We start from the raw sequence: 23,304 nt of genomic DNA on the forward strand, positions 1-23,304 counted from the left end.
GGCGGCTGGTGCTGGTTTACAAGCCCCTGAATTGGATCAACTCGACTTTGTACTGTCTGAGGTACCGGCCTTTCTCGCTCTTTTTTTGTGGTCGGTACTCTGCTAGGGGTCTTAGTTCTTTCCTGTACAGCTCTCCCCTGACTCTCAACTAACACCTACTGTACAATGGTTCAAATCCTTGTCTCATCAAGAGTAAGGGGAGTTGGTTCTGGTGGGTTAGAGGATTTCCCTCGTTCATCACACTCTTACCCTTCTTCCTGTTACTGCGCCTCATCTACAAAACAACCACACTTGATCAATTCAAGAGAACACTTAACGTAAGGAAAGAATTAACTTACACAGTTAGATCTAGGACATCATAGCGACGAGAATGGTACACTGTCAAATCCCAAAATCTCAGCTCTGATACCAAAAATGTAATAACTACTTCTTACTCAAATACTCATAAAAATATACGTAATAAAATACATGTATAACATAAGTAGTTGGGCCCAAATTTTTCTTTTATTAAACATATACATTCTTTATACAAAATTAGTATCATAAACAAAAACTATCAAAAACTATGCAGACAGTGTAGCCATTCCTTCTCGCGTGCCCATGTCCATCCGACCGTGTCCTCACCTAAATCCTGCAAAAACATAGAAAGACAACAGGGTGAGCACAAATAATGCTCAGTAAGTAAACCCTATAGTCATCTATCCCCGTAACTCTCTCTCTCTGAGTCTTTCATTACAATTCTCATTTACTCTCTCTTTTGTACTTCTCTCTATTTTCTCTTTCTTAGAACTCTTTTCTACTAACTTTCTTTAGTAAGTCATGGCCCTATCTTACCGGGGGCATGGCCAGGACTCGCTCCCGCTCTCCGTGACTTCTACTCGTTCTTAGTCGATCAGACTCGGTTATGCATGGATTTGGAAACCTTGGCCATGTGAGTATATAATCTCTCTCTTGAGTACTCTCGGGTATAGCCCTCATCCGCATGCACTCTCACGGGCTACACCACTTCTCTCTCTCATACTCATGCCGCTCTCTCAATGCGGTGTACATGCGGGAATACTTTACCCATTACTCACGAGTTCCCCATCGCACAACCTACTATATTCTCTTTTTCTCTTTTTTCTCTTAATAAAGCTCACACTCAAAGTTCTCTACTCTTTCTCTAATGCATAATTAATGCATATGGATGATTCATGCTCATTAATGCACTCATGAAATGCACAAATGCAATGTTGCATCAAGATAGTCATTCTGCATAGGTCACACTCAAGAAGGCATAACTTGAGTTATACATATCATATTGCTATGATTTTAGTCTCGTTTTAAATCTTAGAGACAGGGCTACAACTTTTATGTTTTGGTCTCAACCCAGTTCAATCTGTAGGATGCCCAAAAATCACTCAGAAGGTCACAGCTGTGACAGGGCAGTTTTCACTTAGGCATTTCATCAAACATAATGCATGCATATTTTAATTCTATTTTTGATACATCTCTACTTCTTTCTTTAACCATCCATTCATGGAGAAAAACTCCTCCACAATAAATCTAAACATGGCCAAGAAAAACACTTCAAATATTCTACTTAAATTCTTTCTAAATGTAACTAAACTTCACTTGGTTACCACAACTTCATTTCTACTACTCATGGCTCAAATATTCTCATCAAAAACCATCAACTCATCAATAATATCATTCTAAACAATCAATCTCAAGATCATAAACATAAGCATGCATATCAATCATTTGATTGCTTTAACCTTAACTTGAGTTGGATTTACTTACCTTATGGGTAAATGGCTTCTCTAGCACTTGTCCTTCCCTTTTGTATCTTGTCTTCTATCTACAACTTTAAACAATAACAACATAAGACTTTAACAAATCATAAGCAAATTCTCATCTAAAGCAAGAACCTTACCTTAGGATGCTTTAGATTAAATCTCTACTAAAAAAGACCCAAAAAATCCTTAGAAATCCTTGGAAGATTGAGTGGAGGATTGAGAGAAATTAGGGAATGAGAATGGTGGTGGAGATGGTGAAGAATGAAGGGCTTTCAACACTTAAACCCTTTTTAGCTCAACTTACATACAATCATTCCCATTTTGCCCTTGCTCTTTCTTGGAAATTCCATCTATGTCCCTTAGTCAATTACAATAATGCCCTCATGTTTTTTTACATTCTCCATGAAATTCTATCTCTTTTCACTCCCCAATTTTTCAACTAATTTTGAGTGAAAAGACCATTTTACCCCAAATGAAAGTTTAAGGGATTTTCTTCACATTTTTCTCAAAATAACTTTTAACAAAATTCAACTAAGGGCCAACCAACCAAAAATAACAACATGCAAGCTCAAATGAGAACAAATCAATAAACATTCAAGCAATGCAACAATAATTTAACTACATACCTCAAGTGGGGCGATACAAGCAGTATTTTCTAAGATTGATTTGAGGTCGGGTTATCATCAGGTACAGATGGCAGAACAAGATGTAGCTAAGACTGCCTTCCGGACAAGATATGGGCATTATGAATTTGTGGTGATGCCTTTTGGGTTAACTAATGCCCCAGCAGTTTTTATGGACTTAATGAACAGGGTGTTCCATGATTGTCTGGATCGATTTATAGTGGTATTTATTGATGACATCCTGGTTTGTTCGAAGTCGAGAGAAGAGCACGAGGAACACGTAAGATTTGTGTTGTAGCGATTGAGAGAAAAGAAGTTGTATGCTAAGTTTTCTAAATGTGAGTTATGACTTGATCAGGTGATATTTCTGGGCCATACTGTTTCTAGTGAGGGAATTTTAGTGGAACTTAGTGAAGTAAAGGAAATCCTAGAATGGCAAAGGCCAAAGACAGTAAAAGAAGTGAGGAGTTTCTTGGGACTAGCAGGTTACTACAGCCGGTTTGTGGCGGGGTTTGCCCAGTTAGCTAAGCCATTGACAACTCTTACCAAACGGAGAGTTCCTTTTATATGGTCAGCTGCCTGTGAGGAGAATTTTCAAGAGTTGAAGAAAAGATTAACGACAGCTCTAATGTTAGTGTTACCATAGGAGGGTGTAGATTATGATATTTATATAGATGCCTCACTGTAGGGACTTGGTGCCATATTAATGCAGTTAGGTAGGGTTATAGCATATGCTTCTCGTCAATTGAAAGAGTACGAGACAAGATACCCTACACACGATTTAGAGTTGGCAACAATAGTCTTTGCCTTGAAGATTTGGAGGCATTACCTTTATGGTGCCAAGAGTAATATCTACACCGACCATAAGAGTTTAAAGTATTTCTTTACTCAAAAGAAGTTGAATATGAGACAAAGAAGATGGTTAGAGCTGGTTAAAGATTATGAGTGTGAGATTAAGTATCAGCCGGGGAAAGCTAATGTAGTAGCCGATGCTCTGAGCAGAAAAGCTTATCTGTCCCGACTCACAAGACAGAAAGACTTAATAGAATAGTTGTGTAAAGAGCAGATTGAGGTCAAACCAGGACGAATTGCCAAGTTAGAGGTTCAGTCTACCTTACTGGAAGAAATTAAAGAAAAACAGCTAATTGTTGAGTGGTGTCAGAAAATAGTTCAGCAAGTGCATGAGGGCAAGACATCAGAGTTTCGATTGTTGGATGATGTTCTCTGTTTTAGGAGTCAGTTGTGTATTCCTCAGGATGATGATTTGAGAAAGAGAATCCTTACAGAGGCTCATGATACACCGTACACTGCTCATCCTGGAGCAACCAAAATGTATCAAGATTTAAAGAAAGGCTATTGGTGGCCAGGTATGAAGAAAGATATTGCAGAGTTTGTAGCTAAATGCCTGACTTGTCAGCAAGTGAAAGTAGAACACCAAAGGCCATCAGGGTTGCTTCAGCCACTTAGTATTCCTCAATAAAAATGGGAGAGTATTTCGATGGATTTTATTACATGTCTCCCTAGAGTGCAGAAAGGATACAATCCTATATGGGTGATAGTAGACAAATTGACGAAATCAGCCCATTTTCTTCTAGTAAAGGAGAGTACCACTTCGGATCAATTGGCCCAGATGTATATTAAAGAAATAGTGAGACTTCATGGTGTACCCAAGACAATAGTATTCGACAGAGATTCCAGATTTGTCTCAGCTTTCTAGATGAGTTTACAGAGGAACTTGGGTACCAGATTAGCCTTTAGTACTACCTATCATACTCAGACAGATGGTGAGACAGAGAGAACAAATCAAGTGCTTGAGGACATGTTAAGGGCATGCTGTATGGATTATAAAGTATCCTGGCATGAGATGTTACCCTTGGTGGAGTTTGCTTATAACAACAACTACCAGTCTACAATTAAGATGGCTCCTCATGAGGCTTTGTATGGTAGACGGTGTAGATCTCCACTGCATTGGGATAAGATGGGTGAGAGAGATGAGTTGAATATAGTTCTTGGGCCAGAAATGGCTCAGAAAATGATAGAAGATGTAAAGCTGATCAGAAGCAGAATGAAACAAGCCCAAGATAGGCAGAAAAGCTATGCTGATCTGAAAGGAAAAGAAGTTGAGTTTGAAGTGGCTGACAAAGTTTTTTTGAAAGTTTCCCCCTACAAACGGGTGATGCGGTTCGGTAATAAGGGCAAATTAGCATCGAGATTCATTGGTCCATTTGAGGTGTTACAGCGAGTAGGAAAGGTGGCCTATAGATTAGCATTACCACCCAATATGGACAGGGTTCACAATGTATTTCATGTCTCGATGCTTCGGAAGTATATAAGTGATCCCTTCCATATTCTGAGTATAGAGGATGTAGACTTAGAAGAGAATCTTGTGTATAAGGAGAAACCAGTGCAGATTTTGGACAGAAAAATTAAAGAGCTCCGGAACAAGAGTATCCCTTTAGTGAAAGTCCTCTAGAGAAATCATAAAGTTGAAGAAGCTACATGGGAGATAGAGCAAGATATGCAGAACCGTTACCCGGAGTTGTTCGTTTGAATTTCGGGGACGAAATAAGAAGAAGAAGAATTGTATTACCCGTAAGAGTGTATGTGGATGAGGGTTGTACCAAGAAAAATTCCTACATGCACGCCACCTTAATTGAGTGGCGTAAGAAGAAAGAAGAAGTTGTACGGTCCGCAAGAGTGCATGTAAATGAGGACTGTACTCACTCACACGGCCAAGGTTCCAAATCCATACATCAACCGAGTCCGATTGGCAAAGAAAAAGAAAAGAAAGAATAAGAATAAGAATAAGAAAGAATAAGAATGAGAAAAGAAAGAATGAGAAAGAGTAAGAATAAGAAAGAATGAGAAGGCTTGAACAAGCCAAGAAAAGAAAAGAAAAGAAAAACAAGAAAGAAAAGAAAAAAAAATAGAAAGAAATAGAACAAGAAAATAGAAATAAGAAAGAAAAAGCATTTTATGCATTATTGCATATGCATTTTATTCATGCATATTGCCATGAATTTCATCATGGTTAGGAGGAATAGAAAGAATAAGAAAGAAAGAACAGAGAGAAGTAGAAAGAAAGAAAAGAACAGTGAGAGTAAGAAACAGAGAAAGAAACAGTGAAAGAAAAGAGAAGGAATTGAGTAAGGAAAGAATCTAAGAAGGAGAAGAGTCAAAGGATTTACTTACTGAGCATTTTTATGCTCACCCCATTGTTTTTCCATGTTTTTGCAGGAACTAGGTGAGCAGCGGTTGGAGGGATGTCGACAAGCGGAGAGGATTGGCATTACTGTCCACTATCGCTAAGTTTTTTTGTACTTGTTATTTTGATATATGTAAAGAATTATGTTTTGTAAGTAAAGAAAAATTTGGGCCCAACTATTTTCATATACTAAGTATGTATTTTTTATTGTATTTGTGATAAAGAATACTAGTAGAAAGCAGTTATTACAGACAAGGCAGAAGGGCAGGTGGCTGTAAGGATTTAGCATTAATTCTTGACTAATCTTCTTCAGTTTAACATCCTTTTGTATGGTATCTTCCCACTCTTTCTTGCTTTCGAAATAGCACTTAAGATGGCATTGAATTCAGCCAAATCATCCTTCCTAGAGAGTGCATCTATGACTTTTTTTTTTCATTCTCGACTTATACTGAATCTAGTAATCTAATCCAATAACTTAATGATGCGTGTTTCCTACAACATGCAATATGTAGCAAGTATACTAATTGCACAAGTAATATAATGATGAGTAGAGTATCGTTCCCACGAGGATTGTTAGCTAACCACTAAGTATTCTACTATTCTCAAGTTGGAGCAATCGATATCTTTGGATTGATGGGAGCTAATTATAATTAAACTGAACAATAACTTTCAAACTAAAAATTAACTAAAAATGCAAGATGAAAACACGAATAATCAATTCAAATAAAACGGGTAGGGTTTTGACTTCATTCGGATTTGATGGGTTAAACCTAAAAATTACACTACATTCACATTCATATGCACTGATTGTAAACCGAACTCACTAGGGTGTTAAACATACCTTCTCAGGCTATGTTTTCATATTCTTCCTTTTTAACCTTCCGCACCCAACAATTTGAAGGTTAACAATTCCAAACTCGTTAAGCATAAGAGTCCTACAATGATTTCATTAATTCTTGAATCTATCTCTAGCATCCAATACTATAATGGTGATTACCCAAGGAGCCTAACATGATTCATTTCTCAATCTCATAATGTTCATCACATAAAGCATTAAAATTCAGAGCAACACACAATCAAAACATAATCATATGAACATAACATGATCAATAATTAACCCATTGAAAATCCGAATTACAATCAAAACCCTAACCCAAAATGGGTTAGTTCATAGCTAAATTAACACTACAACTAAGAAAAACGAGAATAATCAAGTTCAACATAATGAAAAGTAAGAGAAAGGACAAGAAATCTCCCCAATTGATGAATCCTTTGGTTCAAAATCGAATCTTCACCCTTTTAATTGCTAAAAATCTCTAAGCTTAATCCAAAAAAATGAAAAAGTTGCTAACCCTACCTCCTGCACGACCCTGGGCAAAAAGGTTAAGTTTTTCTTTTATACCTCACCCTAAATTTCTGAGAAAAATACGCACAATGTAAAACTGTGCGTTTTACAAAACTGAAAATTATGACTGTCGCCGCGGCGAAGAAAGCATCAGACTTGTTCGTGTCTGCCGTACTTCGCCGCGGCGAAGAACAAATCTTCACCGGGGCGAAGCTACTTGAAAGGTTATGAATTTACAGAACTGCCACTCTGCTTGCTTCTTCGCTTTCTTCTTCGATTCTCGGTGCTCTTCCTTTGGAACAAGCCTCATCGTGCTTTATTCTGCTTCAGAACTCTCCTAACTTCTAAGATCCGCTAACTTCTGAGTCGAAAACTTCCAATTTTGTCCTTATTTGCTCAAAATGTCCATTTTAACCTGAAACACAAAATGTAAAGAATTAAGCAACAATTTAGGTCAAAATGCACCAAAAAGTACCTGAAATCCGAATAGAAAGACTAATGAAAACTGTATAATCCACGGATTATCACTTAACCACCCATTTCTGTTGTTCTTCACCCTGCAATCTTTGGACATTCAAGTAGTGTAGGCTACGTTGATCTGTACGAATGATGAAGTGTTGACCAAGGAGATAATGTTTCCATTTTTCAATGGCAAAAACTACTACCATCAGCTCTCTTTCATAGACTGATTTTAACTTGGATCGTGAAGAAAATCTTTGGCTGATGAATGCTAGGGGCCTGCCATCTTGTATTAACACTGCATTGAATCCCTGTCCCGAGGCATCAGTCCCAGTGACAAAATTTTTAGTAAAATCAGGCATGGCTAAAACAAGAACTGAAGTTAGGGCCCTTTTTAAGGCTTCAAATGTTGTTTATGCTGCCTCTGTCTAAATGAAGGCATCCTTACGTAAGAACTCAGTCAATGGTCTAGCACATACTCCGTATTCCTTCACGAACTTCTAATAATATTTTGTTAACCCCAGAATTCCTTTGAGTGCTCTAACATATTTGGGCACTAGCCACTTAAGAATACCGCCACACCTTGAGTTGAAATTATATGGCCCAAATACTCAAGCTACTCTTGCGTGAACTTACACTTCTTTTTATTAACTACCAACCAATGCTTCAATAACACTTGGAATGCAGTCCGAAGATGGTGCAAGTGAGTCTCAATGTCGAGGCTATATATTAAGATGTCATCAAAGAAGACTAGTGCAAACTTCCATAAGAATGGCCTGAAAATATTATTCATCAGGGATTGAAATGTTGCCGGGGTAGTTGATAATCAAAATGACATCATGAGGAACTCATAATGTCCCTCATCAGTGCGGAAGGCCATCTTGGGCGTGTCATCTTCCTTGACTCTGATTTGATGATAACTAGACCTCAGATCAAGCTTAGAGAAGACCGTTGCACCACTTAACTCATCAAACAACTCGTCAACGGTGGGGATAAGGAACTTATCTGGAATGGTTATCTTGTTGAGGGACCTATAATCGATGCATGATGGCCAACCCTCGTCTTTTTTTTTTCACCAATAGAACAAGACTAAAAAATGGGCTAACACTGGGTTTTATGATGTAGGAAGCTAACATTTCACAGATGATTTTTTTGATTTCATTCTTCCAATAGTACGAGTAATGGTAAGGTCTTATGTTGGCAGTTGGGTTACCTGGCATGATTCTGATAGCGTGATCTTGTTCCCTAGCCAGTAGAAGACCTCGGTAAGGTTTGAATAACATCTCAAAATATCCCAATAACATACTGATTCTAGGATCCCTTTTGTCTTCATCATCTTGCTACACCTACAAAATGGCAAACTCAATTAAATACCCCTGGCTGTCTTCTTGAAGTGTTTTTATCATCCCCTTTAAGGACACCCTGGTCTTGCACAAGGATGGATCTCCCTGAAGTGTTACCCACTAATCTGCTACATTAAACTTCACCATCAAATTTCGCTAGTTGATGATGGTTTCCCCTAATGTCTCCAGCCAAGCTACCCCTAATATTACATCTGCACTTTTCATGAAGAATGGGAAGAAATTTTGAATTATCTCCAGACATTGTAATTTCAATTGGACATCTCTTCATTCCCCTCAACACTTCACATTATAGCCATCTCCCAACCTCAATCCAAAAGTCCTTGTGGATACCACTAGAATACCTAAGTCCTCAATAACCTCCCGATTGATAAAGTTATGGGAGGCACTACTGTCAACAAGCACGACCACTTCTTTACCCCCCAAATTCTCACTTCAGTTTCATTGTCTTTAGCCTGGTAATGCCTATCACTAAACTCATGGATAACTCTACCTCACCCTGTATCTCTTCCCCTTTTTCATTCGCCTCAACCTCAACCCCTATATTTTTGCCCTCTTCCGGTTCTTCCTCCTCAATCAGAAGTACCAAAAATTGTTTGTCGCCACACCAGTGTCCAGGGGAGTATTTGGTGTCACACCTATAACATAACCCTTTCTCCCTATTTTTCTGAATTTTGGCTTCAGTTTATCTTTGGTCGGGAAAGTCTCGCCAGCCATAACTCGGTCAGGAGTTTAGTGATGAGATGGAGTTAGAATGGGGAGTTGAAAATGAGTTGGAATTAGTGTAGGACTTAGAGTTAACGTTGCCTGGGTTTCGTAAGAATGGAGTGGAAGTCGGGTCAGAAAAGTTGGAGCTGGTTTATGTTGGCTAGGCTTTGTGGGCTTCTTCAGATTTGGGTTGAGAAATAAAACTCCTTGGGCCACTAAAGGCATTTCCCCACTTGTTTTACGAGCCCAAGTTGGAACGGGCCTCTCCAATGACCATCTTTCTTTCTTCTACACTTTGGGCAAGTAATGTGGCCTTTGTTAGTGAGTTGGGCTAGGCCAAAAGGTTGGGCTCCTACAGCTTGATTTCAGCCCTTACTTCCGATTTAAGACCATTGAGAATTATAGCAGTTAAAAAAACCTCCATTTCTTCAGTGGTCGGTGCTGCCACCTTTTAAATCTCCTTCTAAACTCCACCACTGTCCCTCCTTGCTTGGTTGCCATCAATAGTTCCAGTGGGCTAACCTCTTGTGTTCCACTAAATTATTGCAAGAGAGCCACCTTGAAGGCTAGCTAAGTCCTCGCCTCCGCCCATGACTCAATCCACTGATACTAATGGAGAGCTTCCTCTCCATGCATAGTGTCTTTGCCTATACTTTGTGTTCATCAAGGATTTGGTTGATGGTAAAGTAGCATTCCACTTGAAAAAGCCACCCATAGGGGTCTTCGCTGGAGAAAATCGGAAGTTCCAGTTTTCAGCCCCCTATTTGTGGTGGTTTCCTCTATCACCGCTGTGAAACCATCCTTCCCCACCGAGGTTCCACCCTTCACCTCCTTGGTTTCCCCTTTGGGTTCTGCCTGGATGTCCATGGTCACCATAAGGGTTAGGCCATGTACAACCTCCCTCATTCTCCACCAAAGCCCTTAGCCAGGTTCCTTTTGCGTTCTTCTTCTTCCTCAACTTTCTTTCGCATCCAATTTTTAACATCCATCAATATTTCTCTCATGGCATTCACCGTCCCTATTATCCTACCCACATCTCTCTAAACCATTACCATGTCCTTCTCCACATTCTCAACTCTATTCTCCATCCTAGTACCAACCATACCCTAGCAAATCGCCTTACTTTGATACCACTTGATGGATACTACCTTCTGTAATTAACCCAAACTTAACTTTTTCACTCACACTTAGCAACTCAACATGCACAATAACCCATTAAATCAACAACCAAGCAACAATAGGAATAAAAATGGAACAACTTAGAAGAAAATAGCAAATGCTATAAATATTCAATAGAATAGTAGTTCAACAAGCAAAATAAGCAAATAACAATAGATCCAAACGCAAAATAACAGCTAGAATTTGATGCGTTGTAACTACAACATGCATAAATAACAAGTGCACTAGTCACACAAAGTAATAAAGTTATGAGTGAGTATCGTTCCCACGAGGATTGGTTTTTAAGCACTAAATTTCCTAACTGTTTTCCAGTTTGAGGAACTGAATGTGTTTGGATTAATGGGAGAGATTAAATCTAAAACTAAAACAAAACTTACTAAGTATTAAAGACTAATTAATGAAAGCAAGAATAATAACAATTTAACAAACGGTTAGGGTTTTGACTTCATTCGAACTCTATGGATGAATTCTACGGACTATGTTAATTTCACACTCACATGCACAGATTGTAAATCGAATTCGCTAAGTTGTCAAACATACCTTCTCAGGCTATGAATTCCTACTTTTCCTTATTAAACTTCAACAACCAACAAATTGAAGAATAATAGATCCAAGTTCATTAAGCTAATGGAATCCTAGATTGATTTCATTGATTCTCAAATCTATCTCTAGCATTCAATACTACAATGGTGATTACCCAAGAAGCTCAAAATGATTCAGTTCTCAATCTCATCATATTCATCAAATAAATTCCAGCAAAAACAAAATAACCACATAATCTATGCAATAGAATATGGAAATAGCAATAATCAATTCATTAACCCATAGAAATCCGAACTTAATCAAAACCTTAACCCAAAATGGGTTAGTTCATAACTAAATCAAAATACACAGCAAGAAAAATAGTGAACGTAACGTTCAACATATTGAATTAAAGAGAAAAGAAAAGATATCTCCCCTAGTTGAAGAATCCGCGAGGTTTAATCTCCAATCTTCTCCCTTTCTTAACAAAAATGTCAAATCTATTCTAAGGAAGAATGAAAACAAGGCGAACTCCGACCACCCTTCTCAAAATGGTAATGTTTTCCTTTTATAGTTCGCCCAAAAACCTACAACTTTCCTAAAATACAACTGCGCGTTTTGAAGAAAATAAAAATCCACAGACTTCGCCGCGGCGACGAGGTAAGTTAGAATCTTGTGTTTCACTTCCTTCGCCGTGGCGAACCTTCATGAACAATTGTAAAATTACAGAATTGCCCTCCGCTTGCTTCTTTGTCCAGAAACTCCAATTCGCTCATTATTTGTTCAAAATGTCTATTTTGACCTGAAACACAAAATGTAAAGAATTAAGTAGCAATTCAGGCAAAAATGAACTATGAAGTATCTAAAATCCAGCCAAAAAACCTAATAAAAACAGTATAATTCTCGGATTATCAAATACCCCCAAACTAAAGAAATGCTCGTCCTCGAGCATCAGGTACAAAACACAAAGAAAGAAAAACAACAAACTCCTAAAACAACGCGAAACAGCAAAACTGAAAATAAAATAAAATAAAAACATTAGACTCAACTCAACACAATGAACTGCCTAGAATTTAAACAAGTCTCATATATCGTTAAAAAATTATTACTAAAAAAAAAAAATGTTCAACACTCCAAGAAGTTATAAGTTGCATCGACTATCTTCTCTATTGGTCCCCCAAGTAGGTGATCCCCACTTCAATCCACATTCTGACTTCCCGGATTATTTTATGCAGAAGTGCAAAGTGTATCAAATGGCAGCAGACTCCATAAGCCTAAGTATCGAACTACTCTCCACTAATGAGGATTAGACATTACTAAAGATCAGAAGGTCTTTACAGGCTTTAACGTTAGGCTCGGTTAGTGGGCTTAACAGAAACGGACAGGATTAACAAAGCAAGAGAACTTAGTTTTCTTTAAGCAAACATCAAGACTCAAATCAACTTCCACTTTCTTCCTCAACCACCACTACAAAGTCAACCAATTTATAACCCTCAAGCATGTGCACTTCTCAATTTTTTTTTTTTTTTTTCAATTGCATTGCAATTCTCAAATTTTGGGTTTTTTTTTGGGGGGGAAATAGCAATAATCATTTTATTGAGGTTAATTACCTCTTTTATTCTTCTTGCCCTTCTCACAACCCCTAAACTAATCTTTTAGTTCATTCACACAACTCTCTAAGCTCTTTGTGTTTGCATTAGGTTTAGAATTCTCTTAAAGGTTGTGGACGTGTTTAGGGTGAAAGGTTCGGGCATTATTGGTTGCACAAGAGCACAAAAAGGGACAATAATAATTTCATAAGGTTCAAATGGGTAACTAGGGATAGAATTCATGATCGGCTGGAAAGGCTCAAATGTTCCGAAAAATTGCCTAAATCACTTCCTCAATAATGTCTATTCCTAGAATTTTGCCTCAAGCATTTCTAAACTAGGTTCTAGAGTCTACCAACATTATCAAGACTTTACCTAACCACATAAAATGAATTTAAGCATGTCGAAATAATGAAAATGGTGGCTGAACCACTCAACAAACCTCAATCAAAATTCAGTCAATCAACATAAACTTGAAACAATGCTTAACATTTTTCAACAATAAAATCCCAACAATCCCATTCTCATCATAGACTTATGTAATTCATCATTGGCATACACAACAAAACATGACAACAACTAAACAAAAATAAAAAATTGTTCAAATTTTTCCCTACCCCCAAACTAAAGATGACATTGTCCCCAATGTCACATTATGCACGAATTAGGAATAGAAAAAAAAAAATCTACAAAGGTACGAGATCGTTCCCTGATGAATCTGTGACGTTGAAGTCTCGCTCAACAGCATGCACACCCGGTCCTTAGCTTTCTCATCACCATATCTGTAAAAACAATTGAAATACTATGGTGTCCACTGTGTTAGAAAAATTCAATGACTAATATGAGAATTTTGCAATCCTAATCTTGCCTTTTCAACTACTGGGAAACTAAAACAAAATTTAAACAATCCAAAACAAAACCAAAAAAAAAAAAAAAAAAAATTAGTTCACTGTTCGAAATGAAAATACAAAAATAACTAAAACAAGGAAAAATAAAATACAAAAACAGTTGTTCAGGTTCATTCTTCGGCCTCCTCCTCTCCCTCAGTATCGTCATCTTCTGAGTAGGAGCCCATCCGTTCTTCTGAATCCCAGTCAGCCCATTGGAATTCTGAAGTATCAATGTTGAGCTTGGTGAAGCAACTGTGCTGCATGTCATACATCATCTGGGTCTGCTCTACCAGCCAATCCTGACGTTTTGCCATCCGTTTCATCTGACCCAGCATCTGTTGCATCATCTCCTTCATAGTGGCTATGGAACTGGATGATGTGGCAGTGCCTTGTGTGGTTCTCTATTGTTTTGTCCTGGCGCTGGGTTGCTCTCTAAGTTGACTCTCAAGTAGCTTCCGATAGTAGGCTGTGTCAAGAGCTGGGGCAGCATGGATAAATGGTTCATCTTTAGTCTTCTCAACCCCTGCTCGAATGCACAGCTCTGTAATGAGATGTGGGAATGGAAAACTGCCTCGCCCTGGTTGGGCTGCATTCTTATTACTAGTCAGGATAATGTTTCCCACATCTATTTTCTTTCCTGTGGCAATGGAATGGAGTAACAATGCCTTCTCATAAGTCACTGTGCTATAATGCATTTCCGGCATCATCCTCACACTCACAAAGTATTGCCACAACCTAGCCATCGGTGTCAGATTGGTTCCCTTGATACTCTTTTTTCCTTTCTTTGAAATCTCCTAAGTGGTATCCAGTTTTGTTATGATCGGAAGTATCACATTATCCTCAAACTGTGTATTCTTGAATTCCTCATGCTCATCATGGGTGATTTGAGGCAAATCAAAGAAATCATTGATCGTCTTTGCATCAAATGGCACATCAATACCCCTCACAAACACATGACCAGGATCACAATCAGGGAGGTTGTCGTAAAACTCTCTTACTATCGGCTCTACGACCGCATTTGTAGGTTCATCCATAAATGCATTCCACTTTCGCCCTGCACTCCACTCTTCAGCATAAATAGTGGTCAACCCTCGCTCGACAATAATCCTTTATCTTTCCTTTGGATTGCCCCTTCATATCGTTTCTGAGCCTTCTCATTAACAAATCGGTCATTTATCTTCTTCCCTTTTCCTTTACCCTTGGAAAGTACTTTGAGCGGCATTTTCCCCAAACTACTATTCTAACGCAACAATTCAACTCTAAGCACCCTACGAATAACCACAATCAATCCTGCAAAACCACGACACTTCAAAAAATTACACCTAGACCCCTAAAATTACGCTTCTTCCAAAATCAACCAAATACTCCAAAATTCAAAACCCAAACTCCTCAACACCAAAACAATCAAGATCTACACTTCTTAAATCACAATCAATGTACAAACACCACAAAAAGTTCCACAACTCACGCAACAATCAAAATCTTAGATTCAATTCAAAAATATCGAAATTGATCAATAAAAAGTTTGGAGAACTCGAAATCTTACCAATCCCAAGAAATATTTACCACCAATTTCATCAATTGCGGCTCAGATGGCAAGATCCCCAAATCTTGAAAACCTAGGGTTTCCAAAATATCTTCAGTTTTTTGCAAAAATCGTTGTTAAAATGAGTTGTTTTGGTGTTTGGGAGGGTCAAGAAATGAGGAAAAGTGATGGGAATGTGCTGAAAAAACTCTGGATTGAAGTAGGACAATTTTTGCTCTTGAATGTGTTTTGAACTTTTGCGTTAAAAATGAAAAGTCACATGGGTATTATAAAAAGCAGACTTCGCCGCGGCGAAGTTCTTAATTCTATAAATAAAAATTTTTCAACCCAGTCGACGCTGCGGCGAAAAAATCCAGTGCATACAGCGCCTCGGGGAAGAAACTTCTTCGCCGCGACGAACTTTCCTTAGCCAATTTTGCCCAACTTTCTTCATTGAGGCGAAAACAAATGCTTCGCCACGGCGAAAAATTCCAGAGCCCACAATGCCTCGGCGAAGTCTGGGACTTTTTGAATTCCACTTCTTGCACAATGTAGTTCGCCGTGGCAAAAACTGGAAAAATTCCATTTTTCGCCTTGATTCGATAATTCACCTGAAGCACCCAAAAACACACAAATTATGCTTCATCTAAAAATCATAAGAAAACGAAACAACTTCAAAATAATAAACAAACAACAACAATTGGAAACATTTGGGTTGCCTCCCAATGAGCGCTTGTTTATAGTCGAAAGCTCGACTTTCTCAAGTCTTCATATCGGAATGTCAAACTGGAGGGGAATTGACTTGCAACTCATCACTCCGTCGATGTATGGCTTCAACCTCTGTCTATTGACCTTAAATGTGCCTTTTTCTTCATGTCACACCTCCACCGCTCTGAATGGGTAAACTCTTGTAACTATGAAGGGTCCAGACCATATAAACTTAAGTTTTCTAGGGAAAAGCCTAAGTCTAGAATTAAACAACAACACTTTCTGATCCATTTCAAAGTTCTTCTTCCTGATATGCTTGTCTTGACACTTCTTGGTCTTTTCCTTGTACATCCTAGCATTCTCATAAGCTTCATGACAGAATTCATCAAGTTCATTCAAAGTCAACATCCTTTCTTCCCCAGCAGCTCATAAATCCATGTTGAGCTACTTGACTGCCCAGTAGGCCTTATGCTCGAGTTCTATCAGCAAATGACATGCCTTCCCATAGACTATCCTAAATAGAGACATACCAATCGGAGTCTTAAATGCAGTGCGATAGGCCCATAATGCATCATCCAACTTTCGTGACCAATCCTTCCTCGATACATTGACTGTCTCCTTTAAGATTCCCTTTAGTTCTCTGTTTGACAGTTCAACTTGTCCGCTAGTCTGTAGATGGTAGGGTGTCACAACTCTATGTTTCACCCCATATTTCCCCAACAGTGCATCCAAATGCCTGTTGCAATAATGCGATCCTCCATCACTAATGATTGCCCTTAGTACTCCAAACCTTGAGAAAATGTTCTTTCTCACAAGATTAACTACCACCCTAGCATCATTGGATGGCAATGCAACTGCTTCCACCCATTTTGATACGTAGTCCACCGCTACCAAAATGTACATATTCCCGTAAGAATTTGGGAAAAGACCCATGAAGTCAATTCCTCATACATTAAACAGCTCAACAACTAGGATATTGTTCAGTGGCATCTCATCTCGCTTTGAAATATTCCCACTTTGTTGACATTGGTCGCATTCCTGAACCATCCGAAAAGAATCTTTGGAAAGGGTTGGCCAATAAAACCTAGATTGAAGAACCTTGGCTGCTGTCCTAGCTCTTCCAAAATGGCCACATACTTCTCTCTCATGACAATGCCTTAGAATATTCTCCATTTCCTCTTCCGAGACACATCTACATATCATCTTATTAGCACAGTGTCTATACAGAAATGGCTCTTCCCAAAAGTAGCAAAACTTCCTCTTTTGTTGGAAAGTCATGCCAATTGGGAGCACTCTCACTGACAAGTAGTTTGCAAAATCTGCATACCACGGTGCTTCATCCACTCTCATCAATTTCTCATCCGGGAAAGTTTCTCTAATTTGGGTTTCTTTTTCATTTCCCTGAATTGGTCATTCAATCCTTGACAAATGGTCCGCCACCACATTTTCCGACCCCTTCTTATCTTGTATCTCCAACTCAAAATCTTGTAGCAACAGGATCCATCTTATCAACCGAGGTTTCGCTTCTTGCTTTGCCAATAGGTGCTTGAGTACTGAATGGTCCGTGTATACTATCACCTTGGCACCTAGCAAATATGAATGAAATTTATCGAAAGCAAAAACCACAGCCAACAATTCTTTTTCAGTGGTGGTGTAATTCAATTGTGCATTAGTGAGTGTTTTGCTAGCATACTGAATTACATGCAACACTTTATTTTTCCTCTATCCTAACACTACTCCTAGTGCGAAATCACTAGCATCACACATCAATTCAAATGGTAGTCCCCAATCGGGAACTGCAATAATAGGTGCAGATACTAATAATTTTTTTTAGAGTTTGAAAGGCATGCATGCATTTATCATTAAAATCAAAAGAAACATCTTTAATCAATAAATTGCAAAGGGGTTTAGAGATCTTAGAAAAATCCTTGATGAACCGTCTATAAAACCTCGCATGCCCCAAGAAACTTCAAACTGCTTTAACATTTGAGGGTGGTGGCAGCTTCTCAATCACGTCCGTCTTTGCTCGATCTACTTCTATTCCATCCTTTGAAATTCTATGACCAAGCACTATTCATTCCTGGACCATGAAGTGGCACTTCTCCCAGTTGAGCACCAAGTTCATCTCCTGACATCACTGCAAAACAAAAGAGAGATTAGATAAGCAGTTATCAAAGGATGAACCAAAAACAGAGAAGTCATCCATGAAGACTTCTATAAACCGCTCCACCATATCTCCAAAGATCGACATCATGCATCTCTAAAATGTGGCTGGTGCATTACACAATCCAGAGGGCATCCTTCGGTAAGCAAAGATTGTTAGAGTAGATGCCCTAGAGCCAATCAATTATTATGGAATTGACTCTTTGTAATAATGTTCATTAATCAATAATAAAAGGCATTTTATTCTATATCGCGTAAATCATCATTATTGCAATATGTATTGATATATGTCCTTAGAATGGTAGAACCGTGACGAGGGTATCAAGTGTTTCAAATCTTGATAGTGAGAACCCTATGAGCACATGTGGTGGCCATTCTAGAAACGTCCGTAGCCCAGTATTATTTAGTAAGGCACAGATAATACGGTAAGGCTATCATAGTGTTAACGACCCTGTCGAAAGGCAGTGACGTGCTCACTTGTCAAGGTTGTTTGGTGACAACCTGGTGCAACACATGGGTGTTTGTTGTAGGCGATTACACCACAGCAAGTTCACTGGACTGACCCACCGAGGATTCCATGGATGGTACCCCTAGTGTCTATGGAACAAATCCTCTAACGAATGGTGGTGCATGTGATCCTTGACTTGAGATCACCGGAGCGCCTTGTGCACCGATTGGTACAGTTTGATACTAGCCTAACGCAGTTCTATTCATAGCTGTCAGTACGGTGGATTGGCTATATCAAGGAGTGTATCAAACTATGGTGGATTGACAAAGGATTCATCACTCCGGGTACGGAGAAGTTATCTCACGGCGCAATTCAGTATATGGCAATGACACTGAAACTGTGGACACAGTGGGATTGAGTTGTTGCTCTATCCAGATTATAATACGGGTCATTGGTCCAAACTGAATATATAATATCAAGAGTAACCGAAGGTTGACACATTTCTATGCCTTCGTCTCGTCGAGATAACGTATGATGAAAGGATCGAATTGTACGGTAACCATATCGTTGACAGGTAGCTACTTTGCTGAATCCGAATCTATCGGGTGGCCATGATGCCTTGCTAGGGCCAATCTGGTCTGTGTATTAGTGAGACATTAATTGGTGTTAATCACGATACTGTACACTACCGGTATGATGGGAGCCTATGGGTCACACACATAGAAGATAATTTAAGCCAAGAAGAAGAAGGGCGTTTTCGTCTTTTTGGCGAAGGGGTTTTTGGTATTTCACAGTGCATTAAATTTGCTAAGGTCGTAGCCTTTTATTTAATTTGTTAAAAAATTAATAAGTGAAATTACGGTTGAATGTGTGTTCGCACATATTCAAATAAATTATCATTATGTTTAAATGTTATATATATATTAAATATATTTAATTGATTTTTAATTGAAATAATGATGAATAATAAAATATCCAATTTGGGAGTGTTTGGCAACATGGGGTGTTTGGGTTGGAGCCCAAGCCCATTCCATGTGGAATAGGGCAACTTGGTTTGCCTATAAAGAATAGTTGTTGTGTGTTTTATTAATGATTTGATTTTTCCTTTTGAAAAGGAAAACACAACACCCCAACACTCACTCCCACGCCACTTTGACTGTTGATTGAAAATCAAACTTTTCTTTTGTTCTTCTTGATTTCTTAAGGCCAAGGAGGATCTAGCAAATCCCTCCTTGGTTCTTGGTGGTTGTCTTCGTGTGGACTTCTTGGTTCGATCCTATACTTGGATCGGTAGCAAACACGTTCAGAACAGCATGTTGGAGCTCCCAACGTGGGTATGAATCTAAACTTTTGGATTTATTTTTCTGCAGATTCTTATAAAATATAAACTGTATTTTTCTATGCCCTGATTTTGGGTTCTAAGGAACGATCCATGGTTGTAATTATTTTTGTTTCCGCTGCGCAACCGGGTCGTTTCCTAACAAGATGCCATATGGACAAGTGAAGGTCATCTTCTCTTGATCCTTAAGCGATGGCAATCTAATATATCCTTAACCATCCAGAAAACAGTAGTAAGCATGCCCTGCCAATCTCTCCAACATCTGTCAATGAAGGGAAGGAAAATGATCCTTCCTTGTCACTTCATTTATTTCCGGTAGTCAATGCACACTCTCCAGCCCGTGACCGTCCTAGTTGGTATCAATTCATTGCTCTCATTCTTTACACGGTGATGCCTCCCTTCTTCGGACCACTTGCACCGGACTCACCCATGGACTATCAGAAATGGATAAATTATTCCCGCATCTAGAAGTTTCACCCCCTCCTTTCTCACCACTTCCTTCATCGAAGGATTTAATCTTCGTTGTGGTTGATTGTAGGCTTGATACCATCCTCCATGAGTATCTTATTCAGCAAAAAGATGGAGAGATGCCTCTAATATCCGAAATAGTCCATCCAATTGCCGATCTGTGTTCCCTCAACACCCGAATTAATCGCTCTTCTTCCAATTTGCTCAACCTTGAACGGATGATTATTGGAAGGTTTTTGACTCCCCAAGATACACATATTTGAGATGGGAAGGTAAAGGTTTCAGCTCAAGCTTGGGAGGTTCTTCTTCTTCTTTCCTTTTCCTTCTCTTTTTCAAAATCAATTCCTCACATTCTAGACTTGGCTCTCAGAATTGCTGAAGTGCTTCCAACATCTAGCACATTCATTCCTTGCCGCCTCATCTACCTCTATTTTTCTTGATTTGGCAATACACGCTTTTAGAGGTAGTTGTTGTAACACCTACTGAAAACTGTACAATGCATGCATATAACAATAGAAATTTGGGCCCAAGTTTCTTTTCATTACAATTCATGTGTCTTTTATACATAAAGAGTACTGTTTACAAAAATGTATTTTAAAAGACAAACAGGGGAAACAGTGTAGCTATCTCCTTGCTTGCCGACGCCCCTCCGACCGCAACATCTCTAGAACCTGCATCACAAAGGAAAATAACGGGCACAAAATAATGCTCAGTTAAAACTCTCTATCTGTCTGCCCCGTATGAAAAACTCTAATTCTTTCCTTATGCTATCTCTGATTCTATTTCTGTTTCTAATAACATCATGGCCTCATCTTACCGGAGGTACGGCCGATGGCGTTCACACAGCACCATCTCACTCTCTATGGCTATCGGGTGGAATTCACACAGTACCAACCCGTTCTTAGTGACTATCGAGTGAATCACAAAGCACCAACTCGGTTATTTCTACTATCGGGTGGAGATCACCTAGCGCCTACCCGTTCCTCTAAATTTTGGGTAACGATCACCAAGCATTTACCCGTCCTAGTCACTATCGGGTGATGGTCACAAAGCATCAACCCGTTTCTACTAAGTGTTGATGATGATCACAAAGCATCAACCTACTTATCTATCACTGACCGGGTAGCGGTCACAAAGCATCTACCCATTTTTACTACTCATCGGGTGACGATCACAAAGCATCACCCCATCACTCTAAGGGCTATTCGGATGATGATCACCAAGCATCAATCCGATTCCCATAACAATCGGGTGATGATCACAAACATCATCCCAACTATACTACTCTTCTAATCATTCTATTGTAGCATTTTTCAATGCTCTCTACTCTTAGAGTAATTTTCCACTAAGCTCTCTACTCATAGGGTAATTGATAAACCATTTCCTTACACTTTCTTAGATCACTTTTCCATGTACAACTAGTGCCTATGGATGGTTCATCTTCACCAATGCACTTATGAGATGCCAACATGCAATGTTGCAAGAATTAAGGTTCATTTCTCACACTCAAACCTCTATTAGGCATTTCATCAAACAACTCATGTGCACTACAAAACTCTATCATAGCCATGATTCTAAACTTCTCTTAACCATCCAAAATGGGGAAAACCCCTTCACAAAGCCACAAAACCTGCCATAGAAAACACTTCCAAAAGGAATACATAATACCCCTTAAATTCCATCTCAACTACCTGCCAAACCAACAACCCATTTCTCAATTTTGCAAGGTAAACAATCACAAAGCATAGAAATCTCTATTTAATCCTTCATACATGCTATATTACATGCACATCACATACATACATCATTTCTATCAAAACCCTAATCAAGAAAATCATATTCTCAACTTGGGTTGGGTTTTACTTACTTGTTAAGGAGAGACTTCACAAATTCTTCCTTTCACTTGTTTAGCTTGATATCTCCTCAAATCTTAACCAAAAGAATGAAAACCCTCAAACTTCAATATGGTTAAAACTCCCATCACACACAACTTAAGAAGAAATCCTTACCTTAGGAAGCCTTAGTTGCTTTTCTACCCCAAAATCCTTCAAAAATCCCTTGGAAATCTTTGAACAAAAGAAAAGAGAAGTTGAGAGGAGAAGAATGAGAGTCACGTTGAGAAGAAGAAATGAGGGGTTCTTTGATTCTAATTCCTTTTAATGAACATATTACCACAGGCTCATTCCCATTTTGCCCTTGTTCTACTTTGGGAATTCCATCCATATCCTTTGATTCATTACAAACTCACCCCTATCTCAACCTATTCTCCATGAAATATCCTTACAATTAACTCCCCACTTTTCCTGCTAATTAGGGGTAGAAAGGTCAAATTGTCCTTAAGGAAGAAAATATCTAAAACTCAATCAACCTTTTATTCGGCCCGTCGCCGCGGCGAAGAAACCTCTGTCGCCGCGGCGAAACTTTCCAGGGAGTTCCCCTTGGTTTCAACACATCTTCGCCGTGGCGAAGCTTCTTCTTCGCCCCGGCGAAGAACGGCAGACTGAACTTCTTCTGTTTTCATCCAATTTTCAGGGCGAACATTCAACACAACACTCAAACAAATAATAATAACAAAAACCAACTCGATTAAGGGCAAAAGAGGAAACAATAACAACGTACCTCAAGCGGGGCGTTACAGTTGTGGAGTGTTCTCTTCAATGACCTCCGCTACTAGTTTATCCACCACATCAACACTAAAGCACGAATCCAACTTGGATGTGAACTTCAAAGCCTCAAACACATTGAACGTTACTGTTTCATCTTGGACCCTCACCAATAACTTTCCTTCTTGCACATCAATGAGTGCTCTTCCTATGACTAGAAATGGTTGGCCCAAAATAAGAGATATTTCCTTATCCTCTTCCATGTCCAAAACAACAAAATCTGCCGAAAAAAATTACTTTGTCCACTTTTACCAACACATCTTCAACTATACCCCTTGGATGTTTGATGGATCTATCTGTAAGTTGCAACGATATGGTTGTTGGCTTCACT

This window comes from Pistacia vera, unplaced genomic scaffold (genome assembly GCF_008641045.1).
Source record: "Pistacia vera cultivar Batoury unplaced genomic scaffold, PisVer_v2 Contig917, whole genome shotgun sequence".
NCBI classification, from domain to species: Eukaryota; Viridiplantae; Streptophyta; class Magnoliopsida; order Sapindales; family Anacardiaceae; genus Pistacia; species Pistacia vera.